The following is a 25,297-nucleotide window of genomic DNA, read 5'->3' on the forward strand; positions in this document are numbered from 1 at the left end:
TCTAACAGATTTTTGGGGAATCTTTTATAATTTCATCTGCAAATAGTTTTATTTTTTGTTTCTGATTTTGATGCTCTTTATTTTATTTTTCTTGGTAGATATTGTGACTAGGTCTTCCAATACTGTTCAATAAAAATGATAAGTGTAGGCATCTTTGTCCTGTACTTCATCTTAGAGGAGAAATGTTCAGCTTTCATCATAGATTATGATGTTGATTGTGGGCTTGTCATATATGGCTTTTACTATGTTGAGCTACATTCTGTTAATACCCACTTTGTTGAGCGTTTTTATCATAAATGGATGTTGAATTTTGTTAGGTGCTTTTTCTGCATCTATGGAGATGATCATATGATTTTTATCCTTCATTCTGTTCTCATGATATATCACATTTGCTTAATTTTGTTACAAGGTGTATTACATTTGTAAATACTGAAGCATCACTGCATTCCGGAAATGAATCCTTCTTGATCCTAGTGTTAAAACCTTTTAAGGTGCTCTTGAATTTGGTTTGCTAATATTTTTATTGAGGTATTTAATGAGGATCTTTGTTCATCAGAAATATTGGCCCCCCTTTTTTTTTCCCCTTGTGGCATCCTTTTCTGATTTTGGTATTTGGGTAATGTTGGCCTGAAGGTGTATTTGGAAGTGTTCTTCCATTTGGAGAAATCTGCTGGGGTGCTGTGGGCTAGATTTTGTTAACAGCTTAGTATTCAAGGAAGAAATTATCCACCAAGATACTTGCAAAACTCACTGAAGGGTGACTTAACTGCATTGTCTTATAAGGTTGGTTGTCATGGTTTAAGAACAAAAACAAGAAAAAAGTACCCTGGAATCAAAAAGGGAAGGTCCTTGTTCTGCCATGCTTTGTGGCATTCTTTGCTCTTTACTAAGAAAGCCAACCATTGCATGAGCTATTGAAAAGAGAAATGTTTGCACAGTCCAGCTCTGTTATCTCAAAGCAGAGCAAAGAGGGTAGATTTGGAGCTGGGATACAATGTGATTATAACTGGCACGTGTTCCTAATGTTGTGTAGTTTGTAATTGGTGGAAGGCCATCTTACATGTGGGTAATCTGTTCCCAGAACACATTCTTAACCACACATTTTGAAACCTTTCTGTCCTTTCAAGTTCATCATTAAATTGAAAATGATAGTTTCCAGAAATGAAAAGTTGCTTCCTTGATCAGTTTGAGCAATAGGAAATTTGAATCCAGTGAAAGAATTTACTTTTGGAGGAGAAATCATGCTCTCAGGCCCCTAGGATGTCAAATGGTATCTTAGGAATTCTGTCTGGAAGTTTTAAAACATTAATGTCCTTAAAAAAGAAGAGAGAAACCTTAATTTTTCTCTTTAGAAATTATTTTGTTTATCGCATTACATCTCATAAATCAGAAATGTACTAAATTTCTTTCCATTCCAATTGTGTGTTTCAGGGATTTAAAAGATTTATAGACACAAAAAGAGGATGGGAATCTTTATTTGGCATTGGATCCATGATTATAGTGAATTGAATTAAAAAATAAGCAAATGAACTTCATATCTCTAAAATCTTTGTCTTTATTTCTTTGCTTGTCCCCCCCCAACCCCTGCAAGGCTGATTTTATCCTGATGAATCTGTTTTGTCATACAAATGCTAATTTTTCAACCCATTTTTATGAATTTATACATTAAAGATTCCAGCCGTGAGTTGAAATGAAGTAAAGAATTTGGAGTAAAAGCAGGCATCTTTTGTCTTCTTTGCAGCAAAAAAGAGAAGTAAGCACAGTGATTTTAGGCTGAGAGTCTAGCAGAGAACTAACTTGTCAGATTTCCCATAGAGAGCTTCAGTTCAGTTTAGTTCAGTCGCTCAATTGTGTCCAACTCTTTGCGACCCCGTGAATTGCAGCACGCCAGGCCTCCCTGTCCATCACCAACTCCCAGAGTTCACTCAAACTCACGTCCATTGAGTCAGTGATGCCATCCAGCCATCTCATCCTCTGTCGTCCCCTTCTCCTCCTGCCCCCAATCCCTCCCAGCATCAGAGTCTTTTCCAATGAGTCAACTCTTCGCATGAGGTGGCCAAAGTATTGGAGTTTCAGCTTTAGCATCAGTCCTTCCGAAGAACACCCAGGGCTGATCTCCTTCAGAATGGACTGGTTGGATCTCCTTTCAGTCCAAGGGACTCTCAAGAGTCTTCTCCAACATCACAGTTCAAAAACATCAATTCTTTGGTGCTCAGCTTTCTTCACAGTCTAACTCTCACATCCATAATGACCACTGGAAAAAGCATAGCCTTGACTAGATGGACCTTTCTTGGCAAAGTAACGTCTCTGCTTTTCAATATGCTGTTTAGGTTGGTTATAACTTTCCTTCCAAGGAGTAAGCGTCTTTTAATTTCATGGCTACAGTCACCATCTACCGTGATTTTGGAGCCCCAAAAAATAAAGTCTGACACTGTTTCCCTATCTATTTCCCATGAAGTGATGGGACCAGATACCATGATCTTAGTTTTCTGAATCTTGAGCTTTAGGCCAACTTTTTCACTGTCCTCTTTCACTTTCATCAAGAGGCTTTTTAGTTGAAGCATGAAATGTTCCCTTGGTATCGCTAATTTTCTTGAAGAGATCTCTAGTCTTTCCCATTCTGTTGTTTTCCTCTATTTCTTTGCATTGATCGCTGAGGAAGGCTTTCTTATCTCTCCTTGCTATTCTTTGGAACTCTACATTCAGATGCTTAAATCTTTCCTTTTCTCCTTTGCTTTTTGCTTCTCTTCTGTTCACAGCTATTTGTAAGGCCTCCCCAGACAGCCATTTTGCCTTTTTGCATTTCTTTTCCATGGGGATGGTCTTGATCCCTGTCTCCTGTACAATGTCATGAACCTCCGCCCATAGTTCATCAGGCACTCTATCTATCAGATCTAGTCCCTTAAATCTATTTTTGACTTCCACTGTATAATCATAGAAAGCTTAATTGCTTTAAAAAAAAAGATTATCTGTAAGGAGGAAGAGACGATACCACACTCAGGATTTCTACACATAAAAATAAATTCTCTGTAAAAGGAACATTTCTCCTCTAGGGTTTCAAATATTAATATCTAAATGCAATTTATTCTAATTTTCACAACTATATCAGACCTAATTTGAGTTGTCTTTCTTTATAATAAGAATGATTATGACTTACCTCAAAAGAGTTGTTAAACTTACTATGATTTAGATATTCTGTGTCTCTAAAATATCTTTGAACTTTTTAGGAAAAAATTACCAAATGTAATTTTTAACCAGTTTTGGTAAAAGACATAGTTTATCAGATAGATGAGAAAGCCTGTGTTTTTTTAAACAACTCTCTGTGTTTTACAGGTATTATAATATTCCCAAACATCATTTTCTAAGCACTTGTATTTCTGTCTAAAAACTGGTTAGTAGAAAATGCATATGCTTTATTTCTAAAAATAGATCTACACAATTTCTTATTTTCTACTTTTCTCTCTGTTCACAGGAAAAAACACATACATCAGTACTTGGTTTGAATTCAATAAAGTCTAAGCCAAGGCAGGTTGAGCAGAAAAGAAGAGTGATTTATTATTTTTCTGATTTGACTTTTCAAACTTAAATACTGGCTGTTTATTTTGCCCAAACTACTATGTCTGCTAAATATAAAAATGTATGTATTAAACACTGGCATTTCTACAGCTGATAGTGAGGTAGAGGCTAAGTGATTTTATGTGTTGATGCTTTGGAGGCCATCTCCATGTATTTTTACTAATGTTTTATCTTCCAATGGGCTTCCCTGATGGCTCAGATGGTAAAGAATCCACCTGAATGCAGGAGACCCAGGTTTGATCCCTGGGTTGGGAAGGCCCCAGGAGTAGGGAATGGCTACCCACTCCAGTATTCTTGCCGGGAGAACTCCATGGACAGAGAAGCCTAATGGGCTACAGTCCATGAGGTCTCAAAAAGTCGGACATGACTGAGTGACTAACATTTTGATTCACTTTGCTTTACCTTCCAATAGTAATTTTTGTATTCTGCAATGAGACAGATTTCTTTCATGATACAATAGCATTATGAGAAAGCTTGAATTTTCCATATCTGTGTTTCTTTTGCTCTCTGTTGAGAATGTGTGTATGTTTGTGTTTGTGTGTGCATGTATGTTAGAGAGATCTAATGAAGGCTCTGCTTTTACTGCTTATATTCTAAAAAAAAAATGTTTTTTGAGAAGGTATTTTTTTGGTGAGATTGAACATATATAAACTCAATTATAGAATTATAGGCTTCCTAAAATGTCAAGTGGGCCTTAGAAAGCATCACTATGAACAAAGCTAGTGGAGGTGATGGAATTCCAGTTGAGCTATTCCAAATCCTGAAAGATGATGCTGTGAAAGTGCTGCACTCAATATGCCAGCAAATTTGGAAAACTCAGCAGTGGCCTCAGGACTGGAAAAGGTCAGTTTTCATTCCAATCCCAAAGAAAGGCAATGCCAAAGAATGCTCAAACTACTGCACAATTGCACTCATCTCACACGCTAGTAAAGTAATGCTCAAAATTCTCCAAGCCAGGCTTCAGCAATATGTGAACCGTGAACTTCCAGATGTTCAAGCTGGTTTTAGAAAAGGCAGAGGAACCAGAGATCAAATTGCCAACATCCGCTGGATCATCGAAAAAGCAAGAGAGTTCCAGAAACACATCTATTTCTGCTTTATTGACTATGCCAAAGCCTTTGACTGTGTGGATCACAATAAACTGTGGACAATTCTTCAAGAGATGGGAATACTAGACCACCTGATCTGCCTCTTGAGAAATTTGTATGCAGGTCAGGAAGCAACAGTTAGAACTGGACATGGAACAACAGACTGGTTCCAAATAGGAAAAAGAGTTCGTCAAGGCTGTATATTGTCACCCTGCTTATTTAACTTCTATGCAGAGTACATCATGAGAAACACTGGGCTGGAAGAAGCACAAGCTGGAATCAAGATTGCCGGGAGAAATATCGATAACCTCAGATATGCAGATAACACCACCCTTATGGCAGAAAGTGAAGAGGAACTCAAAAGCCTCCTGATGAAAGGGAAAGTGGAGAGTGAAAAAGTTGGCTTAAAGCTCAACATTCAGAAAACAAAGATCATGGCATCCAGTCCCACCACTTCCTGGGAAATAGATGGGGAAACAGTGGAAACAGTGTCAGACTTTATTTTTGTGGGCTCCAAAATCACTGCAGATGGTGACTGCAGCCATGAAATTAAAAGACGCTTACTCCTTGGAAGGAAAGTTATGACCAACCTAGATAGCATATTCAAAAGCAGAGACCTTACTTTGCCAACAAAGGTTCGTCTAGTCAAGGCTATGGTTTTTCCTCTGGTCACGTATGGATGTGAGAGTTGGACTGTAAAGAAGGCTGAGCGTGGAAGAATTGATGCTTTTGAACTGTGGTGTTGGAGAAGACTCTTGGGAGTCCCTTGGACTGCAAGGAGATCCAACCAGTCCATTCTGAAGGAGATAAGCCCTGGGATTTCTTTGGAAGGAATGATGCTAAAGCTGAAACTCCAATACTTTGGCCACCTCATGCGAAGAGTTGACTCATTGCAAAAGACTCTGATGCTGGGAGGGATTGGGGGCAGGAGGAGAAGGGGACGACAGAGGATAAGATGGCTGGATGGCATCACTGACTCAATGGACGTGAGTTTGAGTGAACTCCGGGAGTTGGTGATGGACAGGGAGGCCTGGCATGCTGCAATTCATGGGGTCGCAAAGAGTCAGACACGACTGAGCGACTGATCTGATCTGAAAATGTACTTTTCTGTATAACCACAAATTGCTTTTTATTTTAATGAAAGATGTGGAAATAAGCTATTTCCTGTTTTCTATCTAATGCTGTTTTCTATAGGCCCGACTGCCAGGGAAAAATAGGGTCTCCAAATAAAACTAAATTTGCTAATTATTTAGCATCTTGCTTAAATGTATATCAATCTACACGTTTTTGTAGAAAGAAGGAGATCTTGCTATTTTTTTTCTTACCGAACTGGGTTCTCTTTCTCTTCATATTGTCCTCCATGATTTAGACACTGTTTTCCAGTCCAAAAAAAATAAAGATCTCCCTAGACAGAGGTAACTGTAAAAGACTAGAATGGGAAGTTGTTTCTGGTGAAGGCTCATCATTTCTGTGACATAAAACCATGAAGTTGAGAAAAAATCCATTCATTCTCAATTGTGGAGCCATTGATCACTGAAGGAAGAGAAAACTATTTCTGTAGACAAGCAAAATCTGGTAAATAACCCATGATGATTTGATCACCCTTTGCTGTGGATAATTATGTTGTTAGACTAGAGAAATTCAGGACAGTAGGGATAAAATAATAAAATAGGTAATGCAGTAGACAGTGAATTTTCTGTTGAAAATTCTATTGAGAATATGAATCTATGTATTTAATAGGAAAGTCTTTTTCTATGATTATTTAAGATTAAATTTCAATAAATTACATTATTAAGAGTATCTATGGAAAGATTTTGTGTGCATCATTGTGTTGAGCTCAGTCCAGTTTAGTTGCTCAGTCATGTCTGACTTTTGCAACCCCATGGACTGCAGCATGCCAGGTTTCCTGTCCATTACCAACTCCTGGAGCTTACTCAAATTCACATCCATCGAGTTGGTGATGCCATCCAACCATCTCATCCTCTGTTGTTCCCTTCTCCTCCAGTCTTCAATCTTTCCCAGCATCAGGGTTTTTTCCAATCAGACAGTTCTTCGATCAGGTGGCCAAAGTATTGTAGCTTCAGCATCAGCCCTCCAATAAATATTCAGGACTGATTTCCTTTAGGATTGCTGGGTTGGATCTCCTTGCTGTCCAAGGCACTCTCCAGAGTCTTCTCCAGCACCACAGTTCAAAAGCATCAATTCTTCCGTGCTCAGCTTTCTTAATGGTCCAACTCTCACATCCATACATGACTACTGGAAAAACCATACCTTTGACTATATGGACCTTTGTCAGCAAAGTGATGTCTCTGCTTTTTAATATGCTGTCTAGGTTTGTCACAGCTTTTCCTCCAAGGAGCAAGCATCTTTTAATTTCATGGCTGAAGTCACCATCTGCAGTGATTTTTGAGCCCAAGAAAATAGTCTGTCACTGTTTCCATTGTTTCCCCATCTATTTGCCATGAAGTGATGGGACCAGATGTCGTGATCTTAGTTTATTGAATGTTGAGTTTTAAACTAGCTTTTTTGCTCTCTTCTTTCACTTTCATCGAGAGGCACTTGATTTTGTTTTTCAGCATGATCATTGTTCTTCTTCACTCTGAAAACTATAAGCTAGAAGTATAAGTGGCATTATTTTTGCTTGTATACCCCAACTACTTCAGTCCTTCTCTTTAGTTTCACACCTGCTACAGTTGTCCATTTAGTTTCTATTTTCAGGTTAGTGATGGTTGTGATGAGAAATATAAGTGGATTTAATCATCCTTTCCTGTTGAACACTAGATTTGCTTAGCAGTCCCTGTCTCCTTGCCTTGAAGAACTTTACCACTGTAGATAGTGAAGTTATCATTTTCTTCCAGGGTTGATAGAAACCCCTTTCTTTCGGGTGTAGACTTAAACATAGGTTTAAAGATGATATGATAATATAAATTCTGTTACACACTTCTCATGCACTTATTTTGTTCCTGACATTGTTTAAAATGAATTTATATGTATTAAATAATTTATAGCTAGGAAAAATAAGGCACACACAATGAATGTCACAGTTCTTCCTATGGTCTTGGTCATGCAGTTAGTTCAGTAGAGATAGAGGTGGGAGTGAAAAATGGATCTTGGGATTGATTTTCATTTCACCCACTGAGTCTTCAGGGTGCTTAAATTTGTAAAGTTATCAAAGAATGTAAACCTTTTCACTCCCATGGGCATTTATAAGAAAGGCATTAAAATAGGTTAGTATTTCCAGTGACTGTATTTTAAGACTGTTTGAACATTTCCAACACTTTGTTAGGTTTGTATGGTAGACACAGAAAGGAGTTTTTACTTTAGGGAAAAGCAATCTAGTGAGAAAATCTAGACGTGTGCATAAAAGAAGTCATGATAATCTATTGCCAGTAACCTGGTTAATAATAATAATAAACAGTGGTTGTACTTAATATCTGCTAAAAGAAATGTGTATAGAGTATGTAGAGATGTTAATATATTTGCTCTGCTGTGAGCAGCAAATGGAATTCCACAACCCATTAAAATGGTCATAACACCATGATCATGTTGGGTTTATCACAGGCATGCAAGCATTCTTAAATATATGCAAATCAACCAATGTGATACACCATATTAACAAATTGAAAGATAAAAACCATATGATTAATCTCAATAGATGCAGAAAAAGCTTTTTACAAATTCAACACCCAATTATGATTAAAAACTCTTCAAAAAATGGGCATCAAAGGAACCTACCTCAAGATAATAAAGGCCATATATGATAAACCCACAGCAAATGTTATTCTCAGTGGTGAAAAACTTAAAGCATTCCCTGTAAGATCAGGAACAAGACAAGGGTGCCCATTCTCACTACTATTATTCAACATAGTTTTTGAAGTCCTAGCTGTGGCAATCAGAGAAGAGAAAGAAAGAAAAGGAATCCAGATTGGAAAAGAAGTAAAACTCTCACTGTTTGCAGATGACATGATACTATACATACAGAACCCTAAAGATATGTTCAGAAAATTTCTAGAGATAATCACTGAATTTACAAAGTGGTGGCAGGATACAGAATGAGTACACAGAAATCACTTGTATTCCCATACCCCAACAATGAAATATCAGAAAGAGAAATCAAAGAATTGTTGCAAGAAGGGGGACCCCTTCCAGGGCCCGAAACTGGGCTCTTGTCTAACACTCGGAAATGAATTGTCCAAGGAGACACATGTGCTGACAAAGCAAGAGATTTTATTGGGAAGGGCACCCGGGTGGAGAGCAGGAGGGTAAGAGAACCCAGGAGAACTGCTCTGCTGCGTGGCTCGCAGTCTCAGGGTTTGTGATGATGGGATTAGTTTCCGGGTTGTCTTTGGCAAATCATTCTAATTCAGAGTCTTTCCTGGTGGCGCATGCATCGTCCAGCCAAGATGGATGCTAGCGAGAGGGATTCTCGGACATGGACGGACACGCGGTGTCTCCTTTTGACCTTTCCCAAACTCTTCCGGTTGGTGGTCACTTATTAGTTCCGTGTTCCTTACCAGGATCTCCTGTCATAAAACAACTCATGGGAATGTTTACTAAAGGGCCTGGCCAGGGTGGGCAGTTTCAGTCAGTGTGCTTTGCCTAACAGAATCAATCCCATTTACCATTGTAATAAAAAGAATAAAATACCAAGGAATAAACCTACCTAAGGATAGAAAAGAGCTGTATACAGGGAACTATAAGACACTGATGAAAGAAATCAAAGATGACATAAACAGATGGAGAGATATTCCATGTTCCTGGGTTAGGAAGAATCAATATTGTGAAAATAACTATACTACCAAATGCAATCTATAGATTCAATGTAATCCTTACCAAATTACCAATGGAATGTTTCACAGAACTAGAACAAAAAATCTCACAATTAATATGGAAACACAAAAGACCCCAAATTGCCAAAGCAATCTTGAGAAGGAAGAATGGAGCTGGAGGAATCAACTTTTATGACTTCAGACTATACTACAAAGCTATAGTCATCAAGAGAGGATGGTACTGACATGAAAACAGAAACAAAGACCAACAAGATAGAAAGCTCAGAGATAAACCCATGCATCTATGGATATCCTATTTTTGACAAAGGAGGTAAGAATATACAATGAAGCAAAGATAGTCTCTTCAGTAAGTGCTGCTGGGAAAATTGGACAGCTACCGGTAAAAGAATGAAATTAGAACACTTTGTAACACCACACACAAAGATAAACTCAAAATGGATTAAAGACCTAAATATAAGACCAGAAACTATAAAACTCAGAGGAAAACATGGGCAGAACACTCTATGGCGTGAATCACAGTGAGATCCTCTATGACCCACCTCCTACAGTAATGGAAAGAAAAGCAAAAATAAACAAGTGGGACCTAATAAAAGCTTTTGCACAACAAAGGAAACTGTAAGGTGAAAAGACAACCCTCAGAATGGGAAAAAATAATAACAAATGAAACAACTGACAAAGGATTAACTTCAAGAGTACACAAGCAGCTCATACAAATTGGTACCAGAAAAATAGCCTAATAAAAAAGTGGGCAAGAGACCTAAACAGACATTTCTCCAAAGAAGACATACAGATTGCTAATAAACACTTGAAAAGATAATATCACTCATTATTAGGGAAATTCAAATCAAAACTACAATGAGTTATCATCTCATACCAGTCAGAATGGCCATCAAAAAATTTACAAATAATAAATGTGGGAGAGGGTATGGAGAAAAGGGAACCCTCTTGCACTGTTGGTGGGAATGCAAATTGATACAGCAACTATGGAGAAGAGTATGAAGATTCTGACCAGAATCTAGAAAGATGGTACTGATGAACCTATTTGCAGAGCAGCAATGGAGACACAAATATTGATAACAGATTTATAGACACAGCTGGCGGTGGGGAGGAAGGAGAAGATGGGAGATATGGAGAGAGTAATGTGGAAACATACATTACCATATGTAAAATAGATAGCCAATGGGAATTTGCTGTATGACTCAGGGAACTCAAACCGGGGCTCGGTAACAACGTAGAGGGGTAGATGCGGAGGGAGGTGGGAGAGATGTTCAAGTGGGAGGGCACATGGGTAAATCTATGGCTGATTCAGGTTGATGTTTGTGATTCATATTGTGTTGGTAGAAACCAAAACAAGACTGTAAAGCAATTATCCTTCAATTAAAAATAAATTTAAAAAAATAGATGAAAATATACATAAAAATGTAACTAATAGAAAAAGCTGGTTTTGCTTCATAGACAATAAGGGTGGACTAGGATAGGCATGAATCAGATTCTAAAATGAGAAACTTGTGAGGAAAGTTTAATGAAAATTTGAGAATAAACATTTCTTGACTTCAGTTGAAAATTCCATACAGCACAGGTGAAGTTTGCTGGAAGCACAGTTTGCATGGTGTCATCAATTTTATCTACTGTCGATAAAAGTAGAGTGAGGCAAATTAGCTGGGAAAGTTTTTACCTGGGGCGTTAGTGTTGTAATATTGGGCTAGAGGAGTGCATACTTTGGGAGAGTGCCTGAAAAGAGTGGATAATAGCAGGAAGCAGGTGTAGTTTAACACTTGCTGTCCTCGGGGTTAGTTTATGCATTCATTAAATATTTATTAAGCACTGTACTTGATTCAACAGCTGTTTACAGGGTGAACAAGACACATGTCGTTCCTACCTTCTTAGGGATTACAGTCTAGTGGGGAGATCTGTATTACACTAATATAGCCATGATTCTAATTCTGATGAGAAGTATGTAGGAGTTAGAGTGAAAGTTATAGATTGATTCTTTGATTGGCCCTAGTCTTAAGATACCAAAATTTTTTTCTTAGTGCACTAGCCTTTTTTTAAAATTATAAGAATCAATATAGTGAAAATGAATATACTACCCAAAGCAATTTATAGATTCAATACAATCCCTATCAAGCTACCAATGGTATTCTTCACAGAGCTAGAACAAATAATTTCACAATTTGTATGGAAATACAAAAAACCTCGAATAGCCAAAGCAATCTTGAGAAAGAAGAATGGAACTGGAGGAATCAACCTGCTTGACTTCAGGCTCTACTACAAAGCCACAGTCATCAAGACAGTATGGTACTGGCACAAAGACAGAAATATAGATCAATGGAACAAAATAGAAAGCCCAGAGATAAATCCACGCACCTATGGACACCTTATCTTTGACAAAGGAGGCAAGAATATACAATGGGATTAAAGACAATCTCTTTAACAAGTGGTGCTGGGAAATCTGGTCAACCACTTGTAAAAGAATGAAACTAGAACACTTTCTAACACCGTACACAAAAATAAACTCAAAATGGATTAAAGATCTCAACGTAAGACCAGAAACTATAAAACTCCTAGAGGAGAACATAGGCAAAACACTCTCCAACATACATCACAGCAGGATCCTCTATGACCCACCTCCCAGAATATTGGAAATAAAAGCAAAAATAAACAAATGGGACCTAATTAAACTTAAAAGCTTCTGCACAACAAAGGAAACTATAAGCAAGGTGAAAAGACAGTCTTCAGAATGGGAGAAAATAATAGCAAATTAAGCAACTGACAAACAACTAATCTCAAAAATATACAAGCAATCCTACACCTCAATTCCAGAAAAATAAATGACTCAATCAAAAAATGGGCCAAACAACTAAATAGACATTTCTCCAAAGAAGACATACAGATGGCTAACAAACACATGAAAAGATGCTCAACATCACTCATTATCAGAGAAATGCAAATCAAAACCACTATGAGGTACCATTTCATGCCAGTCAGAATGGCTGCAATCCAAAAGTCTACAAGCAATAAATGCTGGAGAGGGTGTGGAGAAAAGGGAACCCTCTTACACTGTTGGCGGGAATGCAAACTAGTACAGCCACTATGGAGAACAGTGTGGAGATTCCTTAAAAAACTGGAAATAGAACTGCCTTATGATCCAGCAATCCCACTGTGGGGCATACACACTGAGGAAACCAGAAGGGAAAGAGACACATGTACCCCAATGTTCATCGCAGCACTGTTTATAATAGCCAGGACATGGAAGCAATCTAGATGCCCGTCAGCAGATGAATGGATAAGAAAGCTGTGGTACATATACACAATGGAGTATTACTCAACCATTAAAAAGAATACATTTGAATCAGTTCTAATGAGGTGGATGAAACTGGAGCCTATTATACAGAGTGAAGTAAGCCAGAAAGAAAAACACCAATACAGTATACTAACACATATATATGGAATTTAGAAAGATGGTAACAATAACCCTGTATAAGAGACAGCAAAAGAGACACTGATGTATAGAATAGTCTTGTGGACTCTGTGGGAGAGGGAGAGGGTGGGATGATTTGGGAGAATGGCACTGAAACATGTATAATATCATGTATGAAACAAGTCGCCAGTCCAGGTTTGATGCACGATACTGGATGCTTGGGGTTGGTGCACTGGGATGACCCAGAGGGATGGTACGGGAAGGGAGGAGGGAAGAGGGTTCAGGATGGGGAACACGTGTATGCCTGTGGCAGATTCATGTTGATATATGGCAAAACCAATACAATATTGTAAAGTTAAAAAATAAAATAAAAAAATTTTAAGCAATTTTAAGTTCACAGCACAACTGAGAAGGTAGAGAGTCTCTGTAGAACCCCTACCCCCAATACATGCATAACCCCTACCATTATCAGCATCACCCACCAGGATGGGATATTTCTTAGAGTTGATGAACCTACATTGACACATCATGATCATTCGAAGTCCACAGTATACCTCATGGTTCACTCTTGGTGTTGTGCATTCTATGGGTTTGGACAAATATATAAATACATATATCCATCATTACAGTATCATGCAAAATATTTCCATTGCCCTAGAAAATCCTCTGTGCTCTGCTGCTCCATCCCTCACTTGCTCCCAACTATGGGCAAACACTGATCTATTCATTGTTTCCATAGTGTTTATTGCCTTTGCTGTAAGGTCAGGTAGTTGGGATCATATGCTTTATAGCCATTTCAGATTGGCTTATTTTATTTAGTAATATGCATTTAAGGTTTTTTCGTGGCTTTCAAGTGCATTACTTTTTTTGTGCTGATTAATATTCCATTGTTCAATATTCCATATGAAGAAAGCAGCTATAAACATCTATGTGCAAGATTTTGTGTGGACATACATTTTTGGTTCCTTTTTGGGTAAATACCAAGGAACATGATTGCTGGATTATATGTAAGATAGTGTTTAATTTTCTAAGAAACTGACAAGCTGTCTTCCAAAGTGGCTGTACCATTTCACATACTCACCAGCAATGAACGTGAGTTCCTGTTGCTCCACAGTCTCAACAGCATTTATTGTCCTCAGTGTTCCAGATTTTGACCATTTTAATATGTGGACAGTGGTATCTCAGTGTTGTTTTAATTTGCATTTCCTTGATGATGTACAAATGTGGAGCGTCTTTTCATATGCTTATTTGCCAGCTGTATCTTCTTTGGTGGGGTGTCTTCAAGTCTTTGGATTATTTTTTAATCAGGTAGTTTATTTTCTTATTGTTGAGTATTAGGATTTTTAAAATTTTGGACGAGAGTCCTTTATCAGCTGTGTCTTTCATAAGTATTTTCTCCCAGTCTGTGGTTTGTCTTATCATTCTTTTCATGACATTGTCTTTTAAAATTTTAACTGATGTATAGTTGACTTAACAGTATTATATTAGTTTCAGGTATACAACATATAATTCTTTATTTTATAGATTATGCACCATACAAAGTTATAATATTACCGACTTTATATTCCCTGTGCTGTGTATTGCCTACCTGTAACTTATAAGTCAAACACAGAAAGACAAATACTGTATGTTGACATTGTCTTTTTCAGAGCAGAAAATTTTAATTTTAATAAAGTCTAGCTTATTAATTATTTCTTTCGTAGCTCATGCTTTGGTGTTGTACCTAAAAAGTCTTTTCCATACCCAAGGTCATTTAAATTTTCTTCTAAGTTATCTTCTAGGAGTTTTATAGTTTTACATTTTGCATTTAGGATTGTGATCCATTTGAAGTTAATTTTTGTGAAGGGTATAAGGTCTGTGTCTAGTCTAACCTGCATTGGAAGGTGAAGTCTTAAACCACTGGATGCCAGGGGCATCCGTGAATTTTGGTAGAATGGAAAATGGGTGTTTATGTAATACTTATCAGTATTTCTATCTGGAATCACAGGATATAGAGTGAGTAAGACGGAGAAGTAAGATTGAAGGAGCAGATCATTATTGTCTGTAAGTTGGATACTTCTGGCATTAACAAGAGGACAGTGAGTTGAAGAAATAATTATTGAATAATTTTATTGACATAATAAAGTAATTGAAACTTTGATATTGGATAGAATTTACTGGGGAGAGAGTATAGGCTAAGAGCCAGTGTTTTTAACTGAAAATCTGGCAAGGTGACACCACTTGAGGTTTTCCATTCCAGAAGAAGTATGACATTTAATTACATCTCCTTTGAGAGGCAATTAAATATAATTATAAGTAAGATGAAAAAAAGGGTCAAATAGAACCTAAAGAGAGACACACAATTAGGGAACTCTGGCAAAGGAGAAACCTAGTTAAAAAAAAATTAGGAGTGAATTTTTAGGAGTGGATGGACTGATAAGTGGGCTTGTATTAGGGGGTCCCAACTAAGTATGTCTAACTCAGTAATAGAATCAAGAATATGGGGGAAAATAAGAAATGAGAAAAAAATTATTTCTGGAAAAAGGAAGGTCACCACTGATGCTTTTAACAAGTGCATTTTGAGTGCCTGGTCTATGCCAAGCATATAGATCCCACAGTAAGTAAAACAGACAGATATCCCTCTCTTCTTGGAACTTGTTCCAAGTAGGGGAGAGACTGAAACTATGATAAATGAGCAGAGTGCATACTATTTTAGAAGCGGTATATGTTATAAGAAATAGAGTGATGTAAAGGCAATCAGGTAATGATGGAGGGGATGACTTTGCAATTTTAAATAGGATTGTCATAGTAGCTCTCAAGGACAAGGTGGTTTAATGCAGACTGAAGAAGGGAAGGGAAATAAACTGAGAATATCTCAGAGAAAAGATTTTCAGGCAGAAAGCAAGAACAAAGTGATTGAAACAGGAGGCTATCTGGTGAGTTTGAGCAATAGCAAATGATTTGTTTGGCTGGAAGAGAGTGATTATAAGAAAAAAAGTAAGGGCTTCCTTGGGGGCTCAGGTAAAGAATCTGCCTGCCAATGCAGGAGACACAAGTTCCATCCCTGATCAGGAAAGATCCCACATTCCTTGAAGCAACTAAGGCTGTGCACCATAACTATTGAACTTGTGCTCTAGAGCCTGGGAGCTGCAACTTGTTGAACCCATGGGCCCCGACTACAGAAGCCTGGGCGCCCTTGAGCCCATTCTCTGCAACAAGAGAAACCACCTCAATGAGAAGCCCTTGCGCCACATCTAGAGAGCAGACCCCACATGGCACAGCTAGAGAAAAGTCCACGCAGAAATGGACACCCATCACAGCCAAAAATACATAAATAAAAAAAATTCTAAAAAAAAAAGAGAAAGGATTTCTTTTAACAAAAGATAAAAATAATAGGAAATGAGGCCAGAAAAATAAACAAATGATCTAAAGCTGTGCTTCTCAACCTTGACTGCATTTGAGAAGTATTGAAAGAAAGAATTGAAAGTCACTCAGTCGTGTCCAACTCTGTGACCCTAGGGACTGTACCCCACCAGGCTCCTCTGTCCATAGGATTCTCTAATCAAGAATATTAGAATGAGTTGCCATTTCCTCCTCCGGGGAATCTTCCCTACCCAGGGAATGGTCTTACCAGCATTGTAAGCAATTTCTTGACCGTCTGGGCCACCAGAAAGGCCCTGAGAAGTATTGGGTTAGCCAAAAGTTCCTTTGGGTTTTTCCATAACATCTCATGGAAAAACCTGAATGAACTTTTTGCCCATTCCAATATCTAGAGAGCTTCTAAAGCTCTAGATGCCATGGCCAATTAACATTGCAGTCACTGGAGGTACAACCCAGGTGTTAGCAATTTTAAAGCTGCCTATGTGATTTTTAATATGCAATCAAGTTTGAATGCCATTCAGTTAAGACCTTACAGGGTCATTGTAAGGTCACTGGCTTTAAATGAGTGAGATGGGGAACCATTGTGGCACTTTGCAGAGAGGCCTTCCAGGAACTGACTCAATAGAATCACTATGCGAACTATTTTGAGAACAGAAAGGAGGGTACTAATGCCCATCCATCGGAGAAGACCAGTTCAGTTCAGTTTAGTCGCTCAGTAGTGTCCGACTCTTGGTGACCCCATGGACTGCAGCACGCCAGGCTTCCCTGTCCATCGCCAACTCCCTGAGTTTACTCAAGCTCATGTCCATTGAGTCGGTGATGCCATCCAACCATCTCATCCTCTGTCATCCCCTTCTCCTCCCACCTTCAATCTTTCCCAGCATCAGGGTCTTTTCCAATAAGTCAGTTTTTTGCATCAGGTGGCCAAAATATTGGAGTTTCAGCTTCAGCAGCAGTCCTTCCAATGAATATTCAGGACTGATTTCCTTTAGGATAGATTGGTTGGATCTCCTTGCAGTCCAAAGGACTCTTGTGAGTCTCCTCCAACACCACAGTTAAGAAGCATCAATTCTTTGGTGCTCAGCTTTCTTTATAGTCCAACTCTCATATTCATACATGGCTAAAGGAAAAACCATCAGAGAATACCATACAATCCCTGTAACAAAACTGTGTTGATTGATACTTGCAGAACAAGGAAAATGGTTTACTGTGGGGACCTGTGGGGCATTTTAGCAGGAGTGTTAGGAGGAACTTGTTAATGGATTTAGACTTATGCTGTATAATTTGTGGGAGGGTTCAAGGAAGTAGGAATTCCCTCTGGAGAGATCAACAACCAAAAGTACAAATCTAGTAAAGGCAAGGGTAAAATTCCACCCTGGCTTATCTGCTTATAAAGCTTGTGCTGTATCTGTGGCAGAACATGTATAGAGCAGATTTCTGAAACACCATTTTAGAAATCAAAACTGAACATTTTTCCTCAAAAGACAATAAGTTCCATTATAAAGAAAATATTCTGTGTTTAGTTTTCAGTTTAAAAGGAAAAGCACAGTTCAACTTTTTCTCATCTTGTTTCTTCAGTTAATCATATACATACATGTAAGAAGATTCTATCCATACTTCTGTTTTCAGAACCATTGATATTCTTTAAGAAAACCATTTTAGTAAGAGAATAAAGCTTTGAGATGACATTTTTAAACAATTTAATTTTATTACCATCTTTAGACTGTTGTGTCTATGGGTATTTTTAATGGATATGTTTCCTTTTTCATTTTAGTTTACTACTGAAATTTTTAGTCATTTGTGAATAACATTCTTATTCTTAACTCTTTTTAAAACTTGAATAAGGTTAACTGAATCTTAGGATAACCATGTCTTAGACTAGCTCCATCTTAAGTAATAATTCGAGATACCAAGGCCTTACCAGAAATATAAACAAAGAGAACTCCCTACCTTTTGTTGAGTAAGAGCAAAGATTCTGCTTCATCACATTTCCATGGAAAAATGTCTAATAACCTCTCGTTTTGTGCTGCTTCCATCGAGCAAGAATAAGCCATGCACAGACATGTAATAAACTCATTACGCTCATCTCCCTAACCTGAACTTATGAGGAACAGTTTTTGAGATGATAATCACATTGAATGAATACTCTAGTGATATAAAGACAGAAAATATGATTTGTAAAAAGGCTTACTATTTTTTACCCCAAGAGTAGGCAGAAATGAATGATGATTTTTTTTTAAAAGAGTTAACTTTTTTTTCTATTCTGTTAGATTTTTATGTGTATCTTCTTTGTATAGGTATTGTATTTCTTTCCTCAGACTAACCTAATGATTTCAGATATTTTGTATTTCTTGAGAAGAGCCCAATTATCTGTGGAGCTTATAAGCTCAGGTTATTTCGTTAACATTTATAGGGTTTTTTCATTTACCCAAGATATACTGTTCCTCAGTCACTTCTGAGTCACTTATATTATCTTATCCAAGATTTATTTATTTATTAATAGTCTCCTATCAGTATCATGTCTTAATGATGCCTTTTTATTACATGATTTTCTAGGCTTACCTTGCAAGTTATTTTATTCCTACATCCTGTTTTCCTTGTTAAAATGATATTTTTGATTATTTGGTGGAATAGTCTTGACCTTTCATAATTCCCTATGGGACTTGCAGCATTTCTAAGGATTTCTTATCCTTATGGATAAATGAATAATTAGTAACTCCAGGAGCTCAAGCTTTAGGACAAACCTCAAATCAAAAAACATATTAACAATAATTTATTGATTTTAAAAGAATACCAAAGGTTCAAATTTAGCATTTTCTGGTATTTCCATATTTCCTAATTCTTTTCCTTTCCCAAACAAAAATTAAAGACTATTTATAACTAAGTTTGACTATAGTTCCATTTCTGACTTGGTATTCTATGAATGTATTTAATAGTGTTCCTGTTTTAGATATATAGAAGCCATTGCAACACCTGTTAAAATATTTTAGAAGCTATATAGATATAAAAATTTATTAAATTTAAATATTGACATAAGATACACAAAGTAGACTGGAAAGTTTTTAAATGAATATTTTATGTTATTTATCACATCAATTTGTACCTTATATATACATCTAAGTATACACATAAATTTTCTTTGTTTCTTTCGAAAACAATTTGACATTAAGAAAAATAACTTTTCCCCATTCCACAAATAAAATTCTACTAGAGCATTATGTGCCCATAATTACTGTATAAATATTTTAATACAGTTGTCCCCCTTCATCAGTGGTTTCCCTTTCTGTGGTTTCAGTTACTTATGGTCAGCTATGATCTGCAGGTATTAAATGGATAATTCTAGAAATAAACAATTCATAGTTTTTGAATTGCATGCTGTTCTGAGCAGCATGATGAAATCTCCCACCATCTTGCTCTGTCCTGCCTTGGACCATCCCTTTGTTCACTGTATCCTGCCCTTAGCATCGTCTTGGTTATCAAGTTGAGGATCATGGTATTACAGTGCTTTTGTTCAACTAACTCTTAATTTCACTTAATAATGGCCCCAAAACACAAGAGTAGTCATTCTGTTCATTTGGATTATGCCAAATGGAAGCTGTAGAGTGTTTCCTTTAAGTGAAAAGTTGAAAATTCTTGACTTAATAAAGAAAAACACCTGTATATTGACATTGCTAAGATCTACAGTAAGAAGGAAATACATGAAATTATAAAGTAGGAAAAAAATTAGTTCTAGTTTACTGTTGCATCTCAAACTACAAAAGTTAATAGCCACAGTGCATGATAAATATGGCAAAGGAATTAAATTTGTAGAGTAAGATATTTTGAGACAGAGGCCATATTCACATATTTTATTATTATAATTTTTCTATATAGTTATTGCTCTTGCTATGCCTAATTGATAAATTAAACTTTATCATAAGTATGTGCAGGAAGAAAACATACAATATGTAGAGTTCAGTACTATCTTTCAGTTTCAGGTATTTCACAAGCGTCTTGGAACATATCCCCCATGGCTAAGGGGGGACTACTGTATGTGCTATTATTACATACAATTTGTTCTAAAGTACTGTTTTAAAAAGTGTAAATAAAAAATTCTAGAACTTCTATTTCTAGTTATGGTAGAGTAATTTGGGACACGCTCTGAGAACAACTAGAAATCTAATCAAAAAAATGTTGATAAACCTACTTGAATGCATTGAAGATGTAAAAAGGAAGGGACAAATTAAGTGACCAGTGAGAAGAAAGACCTTGATAACTGAACCTGGTGTTTAGTACCACTTCATATGCCAACATGGAACCGGTAGTTGAGAATTAGAGTACAGAACTTTGGAAGTCTTGTTAGGCAAGGGAACAATTTGGAGTTCAGGCTTAGTATACTAAATATGGGTTGGTAAACTCCGCAGTTTTGTTTGCAGTGCCTAAAATCTGTATCTAAGAGATCTGTGTGAACTGCAAGGTATGGTTCCTCCGAGTCTCAAACCCAGTTCCAAATACCCTCAATCTCTGAAGTTAGTTTTGTGTAATCCTCATATATTATTTACTCTTCATGCCCACAGAAACAAACATAAATCTTACTGAAGAAAGGTAATATCTTAGGTCCCAAATTATTTTACCTTTTATTATATACAGTGTCAAGCACTTAGACACCAATAAGATGAGGCCACAGGAAAGAAAAAGCTCAATTAAAACTGAAATCAAACAAAAATTCCTCCAGATAAAGCAGTTATCAGACATTGAATTGAAAAGAATTATCTTTTATATGCTCAAAGTTTAAAAAAAAAAAAAAAGCTGAGAATTTGAGCAGATAATTAGAAGATATAAAAAAGAACTAAATGGAATTTCTAAATTACAACAATAGAATAATTAAAATTCACAACTCATCAATGGTTTATCAGCATACTATACACAGCTAATGAGATAAGGGAATTAGACTTTAGATCAGGAGAAAAAGTGAAGTAAAGTATAATAAAATGATTGAAACTACAGAAAAAAAAAAAAGGCATGGGAGAGCAGTGAGAATTTCTAGTGTTATATATTTGGAGTCCCAGAAAAAGAAAAAAAAAAAAACAACAACAAGACTGACAGTGTTTATAGAGAGTTTAGCTAAGAGATTTCAAATTGAAAAGGATACAAAACCATATTTCAAGAAGCCCTGTGGGCATGAAAACAAAAATGAAAACCATGTGGGGACATCATAGTGAAACTGCTAAAAATCTATAACAAAGTGAAACATTTTTAAAACAGCTAGAAAAAGGTATAAATCACTGTCAAAGACTGACTATTAGACTTTTGTAATGGAGATAGTGGAAACCAGAAAAAAATGGAAAGTTATCTCCAGAGTGTTGGGAGAAATCAGCCATCAGTCTCTACTCAGTACATGAGTTTTCTATTGTTAGATAACTAACTACTGCAAACTTAGTTTCTTAAGGCAACTTTTATTTATTATCTCTTAGTTCTGTAGGTTGGAAGTCCATATCCATTGCCTCCCCCATTATCCACATCCCTCCTCCAGACTAGGACATTTGTTTACCATTGACAAGGTGTATATTTAGTTTGAGAAGGTTTCATCTGATTATTACATCTCTGATCAGTCAAATTGAGTTTTTAAATGTGTGTATAAATCTAAATATATAGAAACAAAGTATACTAACAAGGCATATTTGAATTTTAACAGCAAAATCATCAGGCTCTAAGGCCCTAAGGCTCTTCAAAGATAAAGATTTTTATTCAAGAACTACAGAATTGCTGCAGTAGTTTCTTAAATTTTCTACTGTTTGAATATTCATTTATTTCCATGGCAATATATCCCATGATAGTAGATGACAAAGTTCCATTTTCAGGGATCTATGTGGGATAGATATTATACAGTAGCAACAACTTATTTTCTTTCTATATGTGCATAACAAAACTCCTGGATCCTATTTTTGGGATTGTCTGAAATAGGAATCAAAAGTATTTACTTTCTTTGGGATTGAAGTAGCATCTACATACTGGAATCTATGCATATTTATGGGTTATTTGTATTGGTAGAGATGGCTTTTGAAAATACAAAGAGTTAAATATTCTTAGCATTTGTACCTAGTTTGTCATAGTTATCAGGTATGACCTAAATCAAATCCCTTATGATTATACAGTGGGGGTGAGAAATAGATTTAAGGGCCTAGATCTGATAGATAAAGTGCCTGATGAACTATGGAATGAGGTTTGTGACATTATACAGGAGACAAGGATCAAGACCATCCCCATGGAAAAGAAATGCAAAAAAGCAAAATGGGTGTCTGGGGAGGCCTTACAAATAGCTGTGAAGAGAAGAGAAACGAAAAGGAAAGATATAAACATCTGAATGCAGAGTTCCAAAGAATAGCAACAAGAGATAAGAAAGCCTTCTTCAGTGATCAATGCAAAGAAATAGAGGAAAACAACAGAATTGGAAAGACTAGAGATCTCTTCAAGAAAATTAGAGATACCAAAGGAACATTTCATGCAAAGATGGGCTCGATAAAGGACAGAAATGGTATGGACCTAACAGAAGCAGAAGATATTAAGAAGAGACGGCAAGAATACACAGAAGAATTGTACAAAAAAGATCTTCACGACCCAGATAATCATGATGGTGTGATCACTGACCTAGAGGCAGACATCCTGGAATGTGAAGTCAAGTGGGCCTTAGAAAGCATCACTACGAACAAAGCTAGTGGAGGTGATGGAATTCCAGTTGAGCTATTCCAAATCCTGAAAGATGATGCTGTGAAAGTGCTGCACTCAATATGCCAGCAAATTTGGAAAACTCAGCAGTGGCCACAGGACTGGAAAAGGTCAGTTTTCATTCCAATCCCAAAGAAAGGCAATGCCAAAGAATGCTCAAACTACTGCACAATTGCACTCATCTCACATGCTAGTAAAGTAATGCTCAAAATTCTCCAAGCCAGGCTTCAGCAATATGTGAACCGCGAACTTCCTGATGTTCAAGCTGGTTCTAGAAAAGGCAGAGGAACCAGAGATCAAATTGCCAACATCCGCTGGATCATGGAAAAAGCAAGAGAGTTCCAGAAAAAACATCTATTTCTGCTTTCTCAACTATGCCAAAGCCTTTGACTGTGTGAATCACAATCAACTGTGGACAATTCTTAAGAGATGGGAATACCAGACCACCTGACCTGCCTCTTGAGAAACTTGTATGCAGGTCAGGAAGCAACAGTTAGAACTGGACATGGAACAACAGACTGGTTCCAAATAGGAAAAGGAGTTCGTCAAGGCCGTATATTGTCACCCTGTTTATTTAACTTCTATGCAGAGTACATCATGAGAAACGCTGGACTGGAAGAAACACAAGCTGGAATCAAGATTGCCGGGAGAAATATCAATAACCTCAGATATGCAGATAACACCACCCTTATGGCAGAAAGTGAAGAGGAACTCAAAAGCCTCTTGATGAAAGTGAAAGTGGAGAGTGAAAAAGTTGGCTTAAAGCTCAACATTCAGAAAACGAAGATCATGGCATCCGATCCCATCACTTCAGGGGAAATAGATGGGGAAACAGTGGAAACAGTGTCAGACTTTATTTTGAGGGGCTCCAAAATCACTGCAGATGGTGAGTGCAGCCATGAAATTAAAAGATGCTTACTCCTTGGAAGGAAAGTTATGACCGACCTAGATAGCATATTGAAAAGCAGAGACATTAGTTTGCCAACAAAGGTCCATCTAGTCAAGGCTACGGTTTTTCCTGTGGTCATGCATGGATGTGAGAGTTGGACTGTGAAGAAGGCTGAGCGCTGAAGAATTGATGCTTTTGAACTGTGGTGTTGGAGAAGACTCCTGAGAGTCCCTTGGACTGCAAGGAGATCCAACCAGTCCATTCTGAAGGAGATCAGCCCTGGGATTTCTTTGGAAGGAATGATGCTGAAGCTGAAACTCCAGTACTTTGTCCACCTCATGCGAAGAGTTGACTCATTGGAAAAGACTCTGATGCTGGGAGGGATTGGGGGCAGGAGGAGAAGGGGACGACAGAGGATGAGATGGCTGGATGGCATCACTGACTCAATGGACATGAGTCTGAGTGAACTCCGGGAGTTGGTGATGGACAGGGAGGCCTGGCGTGCTGCGATTCATGGGGTCGCAAAGAGTCGGACGCGACTGAGCGACTGATCTGATCTGTCTTATTTATCACTATTGTTTGTCACTTTTGAATAGAACTTAATTTTGCTTTCTAAATTTATTTGAAAATCTTTATTCTAAGTGTAGCAATTGTGTCTCCATTTTGATGATTTCTATTTGTCTCTATTGAAATATAATTATTGCTTGTTTATTAAAGTTGATGCAACATTTTCAAAATATTTATTTTTAAATGTATTCATACCTTCTCGTTGACTTTTGATAACATTTGAAAGTATTCTATTGGCCATATTTTGGGCCAGAAAACCTGATAGAAAACATATTTTTTGAAATATAGAATCTTAATAAAATAAAAAATGTTTATTATGTTACTAGTCACCTAACATTGCTTCCCATGTGGAAGGAGCATTTTCAAAATTAAACATAACTTATCATTAGATATAATTGCCTTTACCATGTAAAATTTTATAATTTCATTGAGTGATTTACTTTATACTTTTATCTCTTAATTATACTGCTTACTTTCTAAATTATTTTTTAAAGGAATATCTGTGCAGTTTATTACTGTGTCCTTGGATAAAAATATCCAGTGGCCAAGGATCCCAATGTAATAATCATCAATGGGGCAAACCTTATTTTTCACTGGAGTCTGTAGTAACACCTAAATATCCTCACTAAGAAAATTCAGATCACGCCTTTTTGGTTTATCCCTTTTCCAATCTAATGACAATTAAAAGTTACTGTCAGCAGTTGCAAAAATAGTATGAGAGTAGAAGCCAGAATATTTGATTTCAATCAGTCTCTACGACTTTCTACCTATGTGACCTTGGTTAAATTAAAAGCTTTCCTAAACCTTCCTTTCTTCCTCTGTAAAACAACAATAATAATACCTTCTCCACATAGCTATTGTGAAAGTTAGATTTATGTAAAGCCTACTGTATAGGGTCTGT

At 36.9% G+C, this 25,297-nt stretch overlaps 1 protein-coding gene across 1 annotated transcript in view; it reads left to right on the plus strand.

Moving 5' to 3' along the window:
- MALRD1 (MAM and LDL receptor class A domain containing 1) overlaps positions 1-25,297 on the plus strand; it is a 573,786-nt gene that overhangs the window by 110,981 nt on the left and 437,508 nt on the right. The gene's annotated exons all lie outside the window — the stretch shown is intronic.

Source organism: Bubalus kerabau, chromosome 13, assembly GCF_029407905.1.
Source record: "Bubalus kerabau isolate K-KA32 ecotype Philippines breed swamp buffalo chromosome 13, PCC_UOA_SB_1v2, whole genome shotgun sequence".
Classification (NCBI taxonomy): domain Eukaryota; kingdom Metazoa; phylum Chordata; class Mammalia; order Artiodactyla; family Bovidae; genus Bubalus; species Bubalus kerabau.